The sequence below is a fragment of the Aptenodytes forsteri genome, unplaced genomic scaffold, assembly GCF_000699145.1.
Source record: "Aptenodytes forsteri isolate BGI_AS27 unplaced genomic scaffold, ASM69914v1 Scaffold255, whole genome shotgun sequence".
NCBI lineage: Eukaryota > Metazoa > Chordata > Aves > Sphenisciformes > Spheniscidae > Aptenodytes > Aptenodytes forsteri.
The window spans coordinates 10,266,586-10,278,425 of NW_008794888.1; positions in this window are offsets into that span (position 1 = coordinate 10,266,586).

An 11,840-nucleotide genomic window follows, 5' to 3' on the forward strand; every position below is an offset into this window, starting at 1 on the left:
TGCCCCCCGAAAAACCCCCCCGGGAGGTACCCCCCCCCCTGCCGGTCCCACCCGCCAGAGAGCGGCTGGGGTTTGCCAGTCCGCGCCATAACGGGAGGCAAACGGGGTTATCTCCCTGTTCTGCCTCAGCTTCAAGGCTGCGGGCTCTTGGGTGGCAGCTTTCCCTGGAGGAAGCGGGGAAAGGGGAACTGCCTCCAGCTCGAGGACAGAAACGTTGACACCAAGCATGAGTGGCCAAAGCACTGGTGAACAGAGGAAGGTAAAGCCCCAAAGAAACCTCTCTCAACCTCGGTACCCATTAATGGATCTACTAGTGCACAGCAATTAAGGCTAAAATACGAATACAGGCTTTTGGGTTGGGGTGGTTGGTTTTTTTTCCAACCACCTAAACTACAGCCCACGTTTTCATCAGACAGTGTTGTGACACAGTCTTACTGGAGGGTATATTCTAACCTGGTTAGCCCGGAGACATGGGGAGGATACCACAGCAGTTCCCAACATGTTTCGAACACCAGACTCTTCTACAATGTTCTTTCAGATGATCCACTCTTTCTGCAGATGTGAGTTAGCCAGTTAATGATTTACAGTGTTTTGAAGGTAAGCATCATAGGTACTAAGAATAATATTACCATCGCTTGATGTTCTGTATCATGTTCTATTAAAAACAAACTGTCAAATCAGATAACTACTTTGCTTAAGTAGCTGAAACTGATAACTGTCTAGATGTTTGTCCAAACATCAAAAATCCCTGCTCACAAGCAGCCCTTAGTAGTAGTAGTGCTGAAGCTGTGGTTATCAAGGGACAGAGATAAGGCAGGGTTTGTAGAGAGGTAGTGTTGGTGGATACAGTTGGAGAAAACAGATAACCTTCCAAACACATGCCCTTCACGTGTCCTTTACACTTGCAAGTAACTCCACAAACTACAACAATTTAGGCCTTTCTGCATTTCTGTGAAGGTTTGTAAAATCATATGCTGAATTTTCAGCAGCTGCTTCCACAGAGCATCTTTTACTTACCAGGAATACAAAGCTAAAGATTTTCACTAAAAAAATGCATGCAACTATTACAGTGGTGCTCACCTACGTGGCATTTTCCTGCCAGATGCTACACACTGCAGCTGATCAACATTGCAGTTCCCTTTCCCTGAGGAGATATTTTTATATATAAATACTACTGTCTTTCAGATGGAATTTATCTTTTCTTGGGATATTATACAATGCTGTCACTATCCATACACTAGAGTCGAACAAAACTCAAGAATTCTGTGGTTGGTTACTCTGCCTGCACAGTACCTGAACTCTAGGGATAAAGACAGTGAAACGATTCTTCAATGAGTCGTAAATTGGGACAGGTCTTTTTGTTTTGTACACAAAGTCCCATTTTGGAGTTCTTTTCTCAACGCCAGCAAAAAAACTCTCACTTTTTCACAAAAATGTGCAACTGTAAAACCAAGTAAAGGGAGAAAGATGGCCCACAACAACTTAATGTTTAAAATTAATTCTGCTTTACAGAAAATGACTAAGTAGGTATGTATAAGAACCAGGCACATTCCAGATCCAACATCAACATCTTACTACATTTAGTTCTGGATATCAACAAAGTATTGCTCAGGTAACGGGCCAAATAATTTTAAGGTTCTTATGTTTCACCACTGGGACTAAGTCAGGTCTTATTTAGCTTTTGCATCATGATAGCCTCTGGAAGCCTGAATCCAAGGCAGGATTCCACTGTACAGTAAGTTATAGCCCCTTCTCCAGAAAGTTTACATATACAGGTACCAGAAACTAGTAGTTTCAATTCTAGAGTATCACTCATGTTTCTTTTCACTGTTGTGTTGTTTGACATATGAATAGCTTTGCTTTTTTCTAATGTTGCAATAAGTGATGCTAAAACTGAAGACATCAAAGTTGTTGTTTTTAAAAAATTCTTTAGCCAGTGGGAAAAAAAGCTTTGTCCTTGCTAGAGAGGAAAACAAGTCTTCAACCAAAAGTTTGTAACTTTAAAAACAGGTAGGTAAATATGAGGTGGTGAGTTGAAAGAAAGGTAAAGGAGCAGTTAGAAGAGATTCTGCAAGAAATCTGTAACTTGTGAAAACAATAATGATGCTCTATTAGAAGCAAAGAGTAGTGCCAAATAATCGGGCATTTCACACAATGAGGACATATAGGGCTATGACAAAAAAAGATGTAAGATTCCACACGGATACTAAAAATCTTAAAACTAATGCCTACTTTTAGGTGATCATATTACTGGATCTTGTATCTCAGAACTGTAGCAGAAGAAAGGTAACTAGTAGGATATTCTAATGTTAAGAATACAGATTACAATACGGACAGCTTACCTACAGCTTTCGTTCTAACATGCAGTTTCTTCAAGCCCTGGCTCTTGTTTCTAATTCAGGAACCTGATTATAAGTGGCAGTTAAGGAACTATGTTTGTCTCACCCGAAAGAGTTAGGCGAGAAAGCAAATCAACAGCATATCCTAGGTGGCTGTAAAGTCATTTAAAAATGTCTAACATTTATTCTAAGAACATTTGGGCAATTATTCTCTGTTAATAAATTATACATAGATAGCAGTTACCTTTTCCTTTCATAACTTAGTCCAGTCAATTTATGAAGAATGATTCAAAGTGAGGAGCTTCTATATCTCAGTCCCAACATGGCTATTTACAAACTATGACCTTAGTCAATACAAGTATTCTTTGTATTCTAATCTGTAAAATGAGAATATTTACTTGCTCTGTTCATAGAGATCAAACACACACAAATATCACAAGACTATGTAGTGCCAAAACAGAGAAACTTACTATTCCTTATCCAGAAAGGCTAATGTTCCACCTTCCACTCTAGCCTATCCTTCCCAAATTCTATTCACCCAATCATAAAAGCTATGCCTTTTTTTTTTTTTTTTTTGGGGGGGGGGGGCAAAATTCCATTAGGTACCTTCAATCATAATTTAATCAAATTCTGGATTAAAATTGAACCCTGCTTCTCTCTTTTTCAAAAAGTATTTCTCTGGTTAAAATAATACCTAAATGGAAGTAGACACATGGCAAATTTAGAGAACGCTAGCACAAAATTAATAGAATGCTATCAACTCTACAAGATCCTTCAGGAAGCCATGAGAGAAACAAGTATAGTCAGAGAGCTAAGTGAAGCACAGATCTAAAGTTTTTCAACACACAAACAGTTCACACAAATTCTGATTTCAGATGTAGCCTCATAAATCTGTATCAAAACATTTTTTACTTTATTATTATTACAACAGGTGCAGTAGACAAACATTAGCATTCTTCCTTTGCATTATTTACTTAAAACAGGGAATAACATCTAGGTAGTGACGTCAGAACACACGTCACACATTTCACTTTTCATGGCCTTCATGCACTACAAATTCACGCAAGTATTAAATCCGTAACTCTAAAATATCTATACTCCCTGAATTAGTGAAGCTTTTATAAAACAGGTTCTTGGTCCTTTCACTGACTATCTTTGCATAGTCCAGAGCAGCCCTCTGAAACCCAGAGCTGATAAAAGAATCCAACTTGGAGGCATGAAATACTGAAACTGAAAAAGCTGCTATTACATATTCTCTTGCTTTCCCCCCTCCATAACCTGATGATTCACAGGGGATAGAACCAAAAGTGAGTAGAAAACTGTGAAAACACAAAACCACAGCCATTTAAAAAATAAACAAAAAACCCAACCCAAAACAACCTGACTCATCACTGACTTTTAGGTTTTTTAGGGGTACATAGAAGTCTACCAAGACAAGGTGCTTATTGAATCAGGTTTATCAGCTTTGTCACAGCAGCATCCACAACATTTCACCCCAAGTGCAGAACTAAAAATATTTGCATTCCTATGCTATTTAGGACAAGCTAGAGCTGGGATGCATATCTGCAACACATGCATATGCACACATGCAATACAGGAGGATTACATCATGAAATTCACCATAATGCAAATAATTCATGTGGTCATTCACAGGGATTTCACATAAGCCTGACAGTAAGAAAAAAGTAGCCAAGGATTCCACACTGAGCCGGCAGCATGCCCAGGCAGCCAAGAAGGCCAATGGCATCCTGGCCTGTATCAGAAATAGTGTGGTCAGCAGGAGTAGGGAAGTGATCGTGCCCCTGTACTCGGCACTGGTGAGGCCTCACCTCGAATACTGTGTTCAGTTTTGGGCCCCTCACTACAAGAAGGACGTCGAGGTGCTGGAGCGTGTCCAGAGAAGGGCAACGAGGCTGGTGAGGAGCGGCTGAGGGAACTGGGGTTGTTTAGCCTGCAGAAAAGGAGGCTGAGAGGAGACCTCATCGCTCTCTACAACTACCTGAAAGGAGGTTGTAGCGAGGTGGGTGTCTGTCTCTTCTCCCAAGTAACAAGCAATAGGACGAGAGGAAATGGCCTCAAGCTGCGCCAGGGGAGGTTTAGATTGGGCATGAGGAAAAATTTCTTTACTGAAAGAGTGGTGAAACATTGGAACAGGCTGCCCAGGGAAGTGGTTGAGTCACCATCCCTGGAAGTATTTAAAAGACGTGTAGATGCAGCACTTAAGGACATGGTTTAGTGGGCACGGTGGTGTTGGGTTGACGGTTGGACTCGATGATCTTAGAGGTCTTTTCCAACCTTAATGATTCTATGATTCCAGTTCTTTACAAAGATTGTGAACACAGCAGCTCATTTGTTAACTGTAGCCCATATATACCTACTCAGTGTTAAGCCTTGCTAGCTCACCTATGGATAACATCAAAGCAAAGTTAGCATGACTGAAATATTTGTCCCAAGTGGACTCCTGTAGCTTGCATGAAGCTCAGAGCAGAACAATCATGCTTTTGGCACATAAGCTATGCAGTTTTAAGCTAGTTTATCAAATACCTTTACACAAGCTGTAGTGAGGCTCAGTCTTAAGTTCCACTTACAAAATTACTATGCTTATCTGCATAGTAATAGTACAAGCACAAATAGTTAAGGGGCACCAATAGTTAAGGTCACACATGCCTAAAATGGAAGTGATAGGCCTTGTCATTATAGCCCTAAGCACAACAGCAACTCATCAACTTCCACTACCAGGAAGCCTAGCTTCAGCACACCTGAAAACAGGGCCCAGAGTCAGGTGGTTTTGCCCATCAAATTTACACTGAAAAAAACCAGGCTGATACTGTCCTAATTATGTGAGGAACCACAAGAGGCTGCATGGGAAAGTGTTATTCTGTGCACAAGACTAGCAAAACCTAGTCTCAAATGTTTTCATCTTATTTTCTGTGTCCACCCCCCTCCTTTACTCTAACATGAGATTAGCACATGGCTGTAGATGGTCTCGAGCTAAGCACAGACATAAGTTGTAGGAATTTCTCTGAGACTTCTAGCCTTCTTTCAAATCCAGCTAGTACTTTTTAGTGACTAGTCCCAGTCAGGAACAGGTAAATGGGCCATAAAAAAAAAATTATTGCCTACCTGTTTTCATGAGAACGCCAGGCTTGAATAAAAATATGCAAAACCAGACTTTTTTTTTATTTAAAAGTTATTCTGAATTACACAGCTTCAATGGGCAGATAACAATACATTGTACAGTACATTTATTCTTAAGAATTCATATACTAGGACTCCAATGATAGTTTATTATGCAAACAAGTATCAGTTTAAAACATGTAACTGAGAATAACTAAATCATATGATTTTTAACACCAGTGGTACATAGTAGTTTTGCATCTTTCCACCAGCAATTTATTTCTTTAAAATCTGGCAAGCTATGGCCTGATCTGCAGTAATGTGTCACCAGGAACCTGGAGCACACTGGCCCATGAATGCTTATATCTGCCCCATGTTTGTACGCACGTTTATGCCTAGAGCAGATTTCCACATACCCTTTGATTTGACAATACTTTTTGCAGAGTAATTCAATTACCTTCAGATTGCACAGTTTACTTCTGGTAGGGCTTTGACAGTATCAACTGTTAATTTCCAGTCTCACTAAGTAAACTAACCAGCAATGTCTTACTTTCAATTTCACATCCATTTTCTTGCTGATACAAGAAAACTGTTCCAGTTTGCTAACTTCAGAACAGTTGAAGTGCTTTGTTTACTTCATTTAAATTGCACCAAAAAGCTGAGTAAGGAAACACATTTAATACTCAAACCAGTAACTTTCCCAGAAGTAGTTTATACACAGGAACAGAGGACTAAAACAGAGCACTTAGCCAGTGCATCCAGTTCCCCATAATCATGCAATAAACACCTGGTGGAGAACGAAAGGAACTTCATGTCATCAGCACACCAGACAAAACATTGCAGCATTTCCATTAAGTGCTGTTATTCTGCCTTAAAAAACCAACCAAACAAACAAAAAACAACCACAACAAACCCAAAACCAAACAACCACCCCCCCAAAAAAAAACCAACCCCAAAAAACCAACTACTGGATACCAAAGGAAAAAAGGAAGAAAGTTTCACATTTTGTCAACTCCCAAATATTCTTTGGGAAGCACAATGGTAGCTCTGTATCCTCCAGCACCTCTCCTCTTCTTGCATCTCATCTTTTTATTGACTGTCATTTAGTAGAGAAGACCAGCACTCAGTATCTTTTTCTAATCCAGTAAGTGAAGAGGTTGTATTTTACCTGAAAAAACCTTTAACTAAAAGGCAAACCAATTTCTTAAAAGCAACCTAGCGTTAGGCTGACTGGAAGGCCCTCCACTTCCTACATCCTCTCCACAACTGAATTTTTCTGTAGGCATGCTAGACACAGAAGAAATAAACGGCTGACCTTTAAATGGACATCAACTTAAAACTAATTTTAAAGAAGATACCTGAAATGCCTATATATATATATATTCTTCAGATTATCACTCACTGTTTTTAGAGTGAGACTAACCCACTGTAGTGCCCAAGAGGCTGAATGTAGATTACACAGCAAATATGATTCTGCCAGTTCAAGTGCTCAAACTAGAAAATGTCAGTAATAAAGTTTTTATGTACACTTGTTGTAAGTGATATTTATATATGGTGACTATAATATTTAAGAGTGCCTAAATGACAGCTACAGATGGTTTGCAGAAGATTGTGCAGACTGTCTGAAGCAGGAGTCAAAAAGACAGGACACAGTGTAATTCAGCGTTCACCATTCAGCTGAATAAGCCTCTGCAAAAACTTCCACTAATGAATTTCCCAATAGTAACATCCTCATGTAGTATCAGGTAATTGTGCTGGTTTTGACTGATGGGAAGAAGTGCTTGAATCAATCAATCCCAACTCTAGAAACTGAATCACACAGATATTCACACCTTTTTATTTTATACTCAGCACACCAGCACAGATCCTTCCTCCAGTCTTACGTCAAGAACTGCCAATGCTTTATTTAAGATGAGCCTTAAATACGATTGTGAAATTAATTTGCTTACAAACACAGAATCCTTATGCTTTTCAGACTTTTTAATGTTACCCTAGGTAACTAAAATTGTTTCCACACATACTGTTTTCAAAATGCAAAGAGGAAACACAAATAACCAGTAACAGTTATTCTAAGGCACAAATGGAGCTCAGCACCATTCTTCACGGCATAACATTTCAAAGAGAAGTTTTTAATTACACAGTAGTGCTAAGTCACAGCTATCATGCGTAGGACATGTGCTGACGCTGGGCATGACATTATTTCATCCCATCTGCAATCAAACAAAAAAGTCACTGTAGTTGTGCAATCTTATGACAAGCATATGCCTAGAACAATAGCACTCACTCTGCAACTACTACTCAGTTCCTATTAGAGGATTGTAACTTGTTATTTATAAGCATCAATGGCATCTAGACACAGTATTTAAATCTCTCTCAGGAAGTGTTAAAAATGCTAAGAACGTTGCCGTGGTAGCAGACATATTATATTTAGTAAATGAACTCTGAAGTATTCTGTTGCATTAGTTAAGCATTCCACTATATTTATAATACTCAAACGATTTTGTTTTTGTAGAAAACCATCACCATCTAGAGTATAGATAACAGCAGAACAAAGAGCTCACATTCCACTGAGGATCCTTCAGGAAATTGTAAGTTTGAATGTTAACATAGTCAGTTAACATGTTGTTATGAATACCTCTTTTAAAAGTGAAAAGCAGAGCAGTCGTAACAGTATCAAGTTGCTTAGTTCTTTTGTTGGAGTGCAAAAGTTATGTATGCCAAAAAAACCTTGTAAATTGCAAAGTACATATTATATACAAATTAATAAAAATACAGCCCTAATTCACATTTACAAAGTTTCTGCTTTTGTTCCTTAAACAGTAACAATACAACACATTTTGTTCAGAATTATTTTATTTGGATTATAGCAATTAGTATCACTGATCAGTAGGCCAAATCCAGGCAGAGAGCACAGAATCAATTTCACAAGGCAACAACACAGACTAGTGTTTTAGCATACAAACCATTTCACTGCATTATCAAGTAGAAATATCTTCCAAACATGCATAAAAAGTCTATGCTTAATCTTTCAGAGCTCCAGGTAATAGCAGATTTCTAAATATACAAAAAATACATTTAACTTATAATAATCTTAGTGAATCAGACTTATAAAATTACAATTTTATTCTTCACAACATAGAAAAAAATACAAAAATGACTGTATATTTTTCACCCAAATTTCACCAACATAAATATACATCAAAATGTATGATTTGATGTATACTCATGAAAATTTTAAGCTGAAAGATAGGCTTTAAGATGACACTGCAGATTGGTCCACACAAATGCCAACCTTTCTACTGATAAATAAAAAAAAAAACCCCAACTTTGATAGAAACATCACATTGTGAAAAATTACAATTTACCTGCACTGTAACCTGCATCTTACTGTAATTTACAATATGAACATTTCTACAATTCCAGTTGTAAACTATACACTGGTAAGAACCTTGGTCTTTTAGAGCGTAATGACTAACTCGGACAAAGCCAGCACGGCAGAACATAAAAAGTATTGTCGACTGAACCAGTCCGCACAACACAAAGACTACCAAAGCAGAAAACAAGGCTGCTGCGGAAGTTTGGTGATGCTGATGGAAAACATGCAAGCCAAATAAATAGTCTGTGGGGGGGAAAAAAAAAAAACCCTCTAGATTTGTGACAACGAGTACTAATCAAAGCTTCTGTTATAAAGTTCACATAAACCACATTACAATTTCAGTGACAGATGAGGGGAAATTTGTTCTTATTTTACGAGGAGGAAAACACCCATACGTGTGACTGAAGTCAGTATTAGGGAAAAACCCAAACAGTATTAGGGCATCGCACTACAGTTCTTGCTCAAGATCACTTTCCAGTGATTTCCACAGAAGCTAAACTTGAAAAAGCACTGCAAGCTGAAGTGCTGGAATTCTTGTACATACTAACTGCATGTTCATACTTCAGAATATAATTTTTAAGTCAACTTTGCTGATAAGACTTCTTACTATCAAAGCAATTTCTTTATCTTTTAAAAGGAAAAGTAACTCTGTTTTCTTTTAAAAGTCTGTAGTTTATTTGCATGTGTGGTAAATTAATATTGTCAATTAAAGTAAATATTCCATAATAAAGCTTATTCAGTAAAGACATTGGTTGTACAAGCCTTCTCCCTACTGGCAGCTCCCTCTGCTTTTCCGTAGTGCCAATGCTATCTAATACAGATCTATACTACATCCTTCTCATCTACAGAGCTATGAGTTTGTTTCATATAGGAATATTACACAGCCATTTTTTTCTCCAAATTGGACCAACAAATTTGAAACCAAATCTTTTATTTGGACACAGAAATCAAATCAAGAAAAGTTCAGGAGCTGAGCATCGACAATATCCAGTAACCCAAGTACATCAGGAAATCAGATCTTTTAGATGACATCCTTCAGAAATGCTAACTCCTTTGATAGCAAGTATAAGCAAAAGGAGAGGTTTTGTTCAGAGGTGGAAGTTTACACTTTTGAACAATGAGTTCAGTATAATGCAACATTTCTCAGATCACTACAACAAAGCACCACATAACCTAATGGAGAAATGAATTGAAATTGTTGCATCTTTGAATGCAAAACCAGTTTAAGGTTGTATATGGCCATAGCGTTTTTGATTACAGCCAATAACTGTCTCCAAAAGGTTTAAAATAGAAGCAAAGATCCTTATTGTCTCTTACCCTCTCCCTGCTTACAATAGTCCTGTTTGTTTTGAACAGGAAAGGTGTTATACGTGTTACTGAGCGCTAGGAAAATTCAGTCAGACTTTTTGATGGAGCCAGAGGAAATGAAGAATGCAAAGTAGTTTGTTTTTTTTTTAAATACAGCTCTGACAAACATAAACTAAAATAATTGTAAATCCAGCTCTCCCCAAGTGCTAGAACAGAGAGCCTGTGCCCTTAGTGCTTACTGGCTATGTTTAGGGAGAGCTGCAATGCGTCAAGCACAAGTAACTGGGACGCAGATTATGGGCCACGTCCAGGGGGAGGTGCTGGCAGGCACAGCACAAGACTAGTATTGCAGGTACCATGGTAGTGGTCACACCTCATTTATGCACTAAATCATGATGTTACAAGAGGGAAGCCAGAGAAGCCCTTGTGTTGTTGTCTAGTGGCTCTGACTGGGAAGACAGGACTATTCAACTATCAATTCCTAATAGAGCAAAGACCATAACCTACATTTCCTTTTGCCTTTGATTGGAAATCTGTTCATTTCCTGGCTCCCTTTGTCCCTTCCATTCCTCGCCCCCACGCCCCCAGTCAAAAGTTTGTTCAGAACTCGGGGCACTGCTCACACAGCATTAGTGCATTCCGCCTTGCCACAAGGTTTTCTCAGTTCTTTCATTTTCTGTTTCACCTTCCCAAGGGAAGGCTTAGCCTGAGAACTTAGAGAAAGCACCTAGGAAAATTGATCTTTCTATGGTCTTCTGCTCTTTCAAAAGAACAGATGAGGGAAGGCTTGTCCAATCTGCAAAAGCAGCATGTAACACATGAGATAATCTGCTTTCAAAGAAGGAGCTTTTACTTTGCAACACTTCAGAAGCTGAGTGCCTGGAACTGCCTGCTTGGATGTGCCAGAGTGATACGCATTAGTCACTTGAGAAAAGTTAGGTTGAGGAACAAGGCCCTCAAATGTTTCCACAGTAGACCAAATAGTCCTCAACACTGAAAGATGAGTACCACTGAGATAGTGGACAGTGATTAGGGATGATAATTTAAAGTAAAAAAGGGAGAACTGCACCTGTTTCTGGGTATTGTTTAGATTCATTACTGATATCACCAAAATATTACAGTTAGTATTATATTTTTTTTTAAATGTTTAAAAAGGTATGCAGTACTTAAAGGAGTTTTAATGTTTCAGATAAGCATCATAGCCTCTGAATTAACATTAGCATTTGAGTAATCACCTTAAACAAGATCTTCAGAGAAAACTTTCTGATCAGACACCCTACTGTTTAAATTCCTAAAGAACCACATTCCCCTCATTTCCCATAATTGGTTTCCTGTTCTTGTTCCCATCACCTTTTAAGTATGCAACCTACATTTCTAAATTCAAACACTTTGCCCAGATTACATTGTCCACTGGAGTCTCTGACAAAATCCTAAAGTATTCCAGAGCATATTGTTTGCTTTCACAGCAATACATACAGTTTCTGGCATGCAGTCAAGCACTTAAAAAGAGGTATCAGTAATATAATCCCAATTCAAGCAGTTAGTGGGTACAACTTCATCACTCATACTGCAACCTTCAGGCATTTAGTAATAAATGAAAACCATTTAGCACATCATTTAAGGAAAAGGTAAAGGCTAACTGCCAAGCCATATAAATTTTAAAAGTTGTCTGAAGCACTGCAAGCGGAAAATTATTTCAA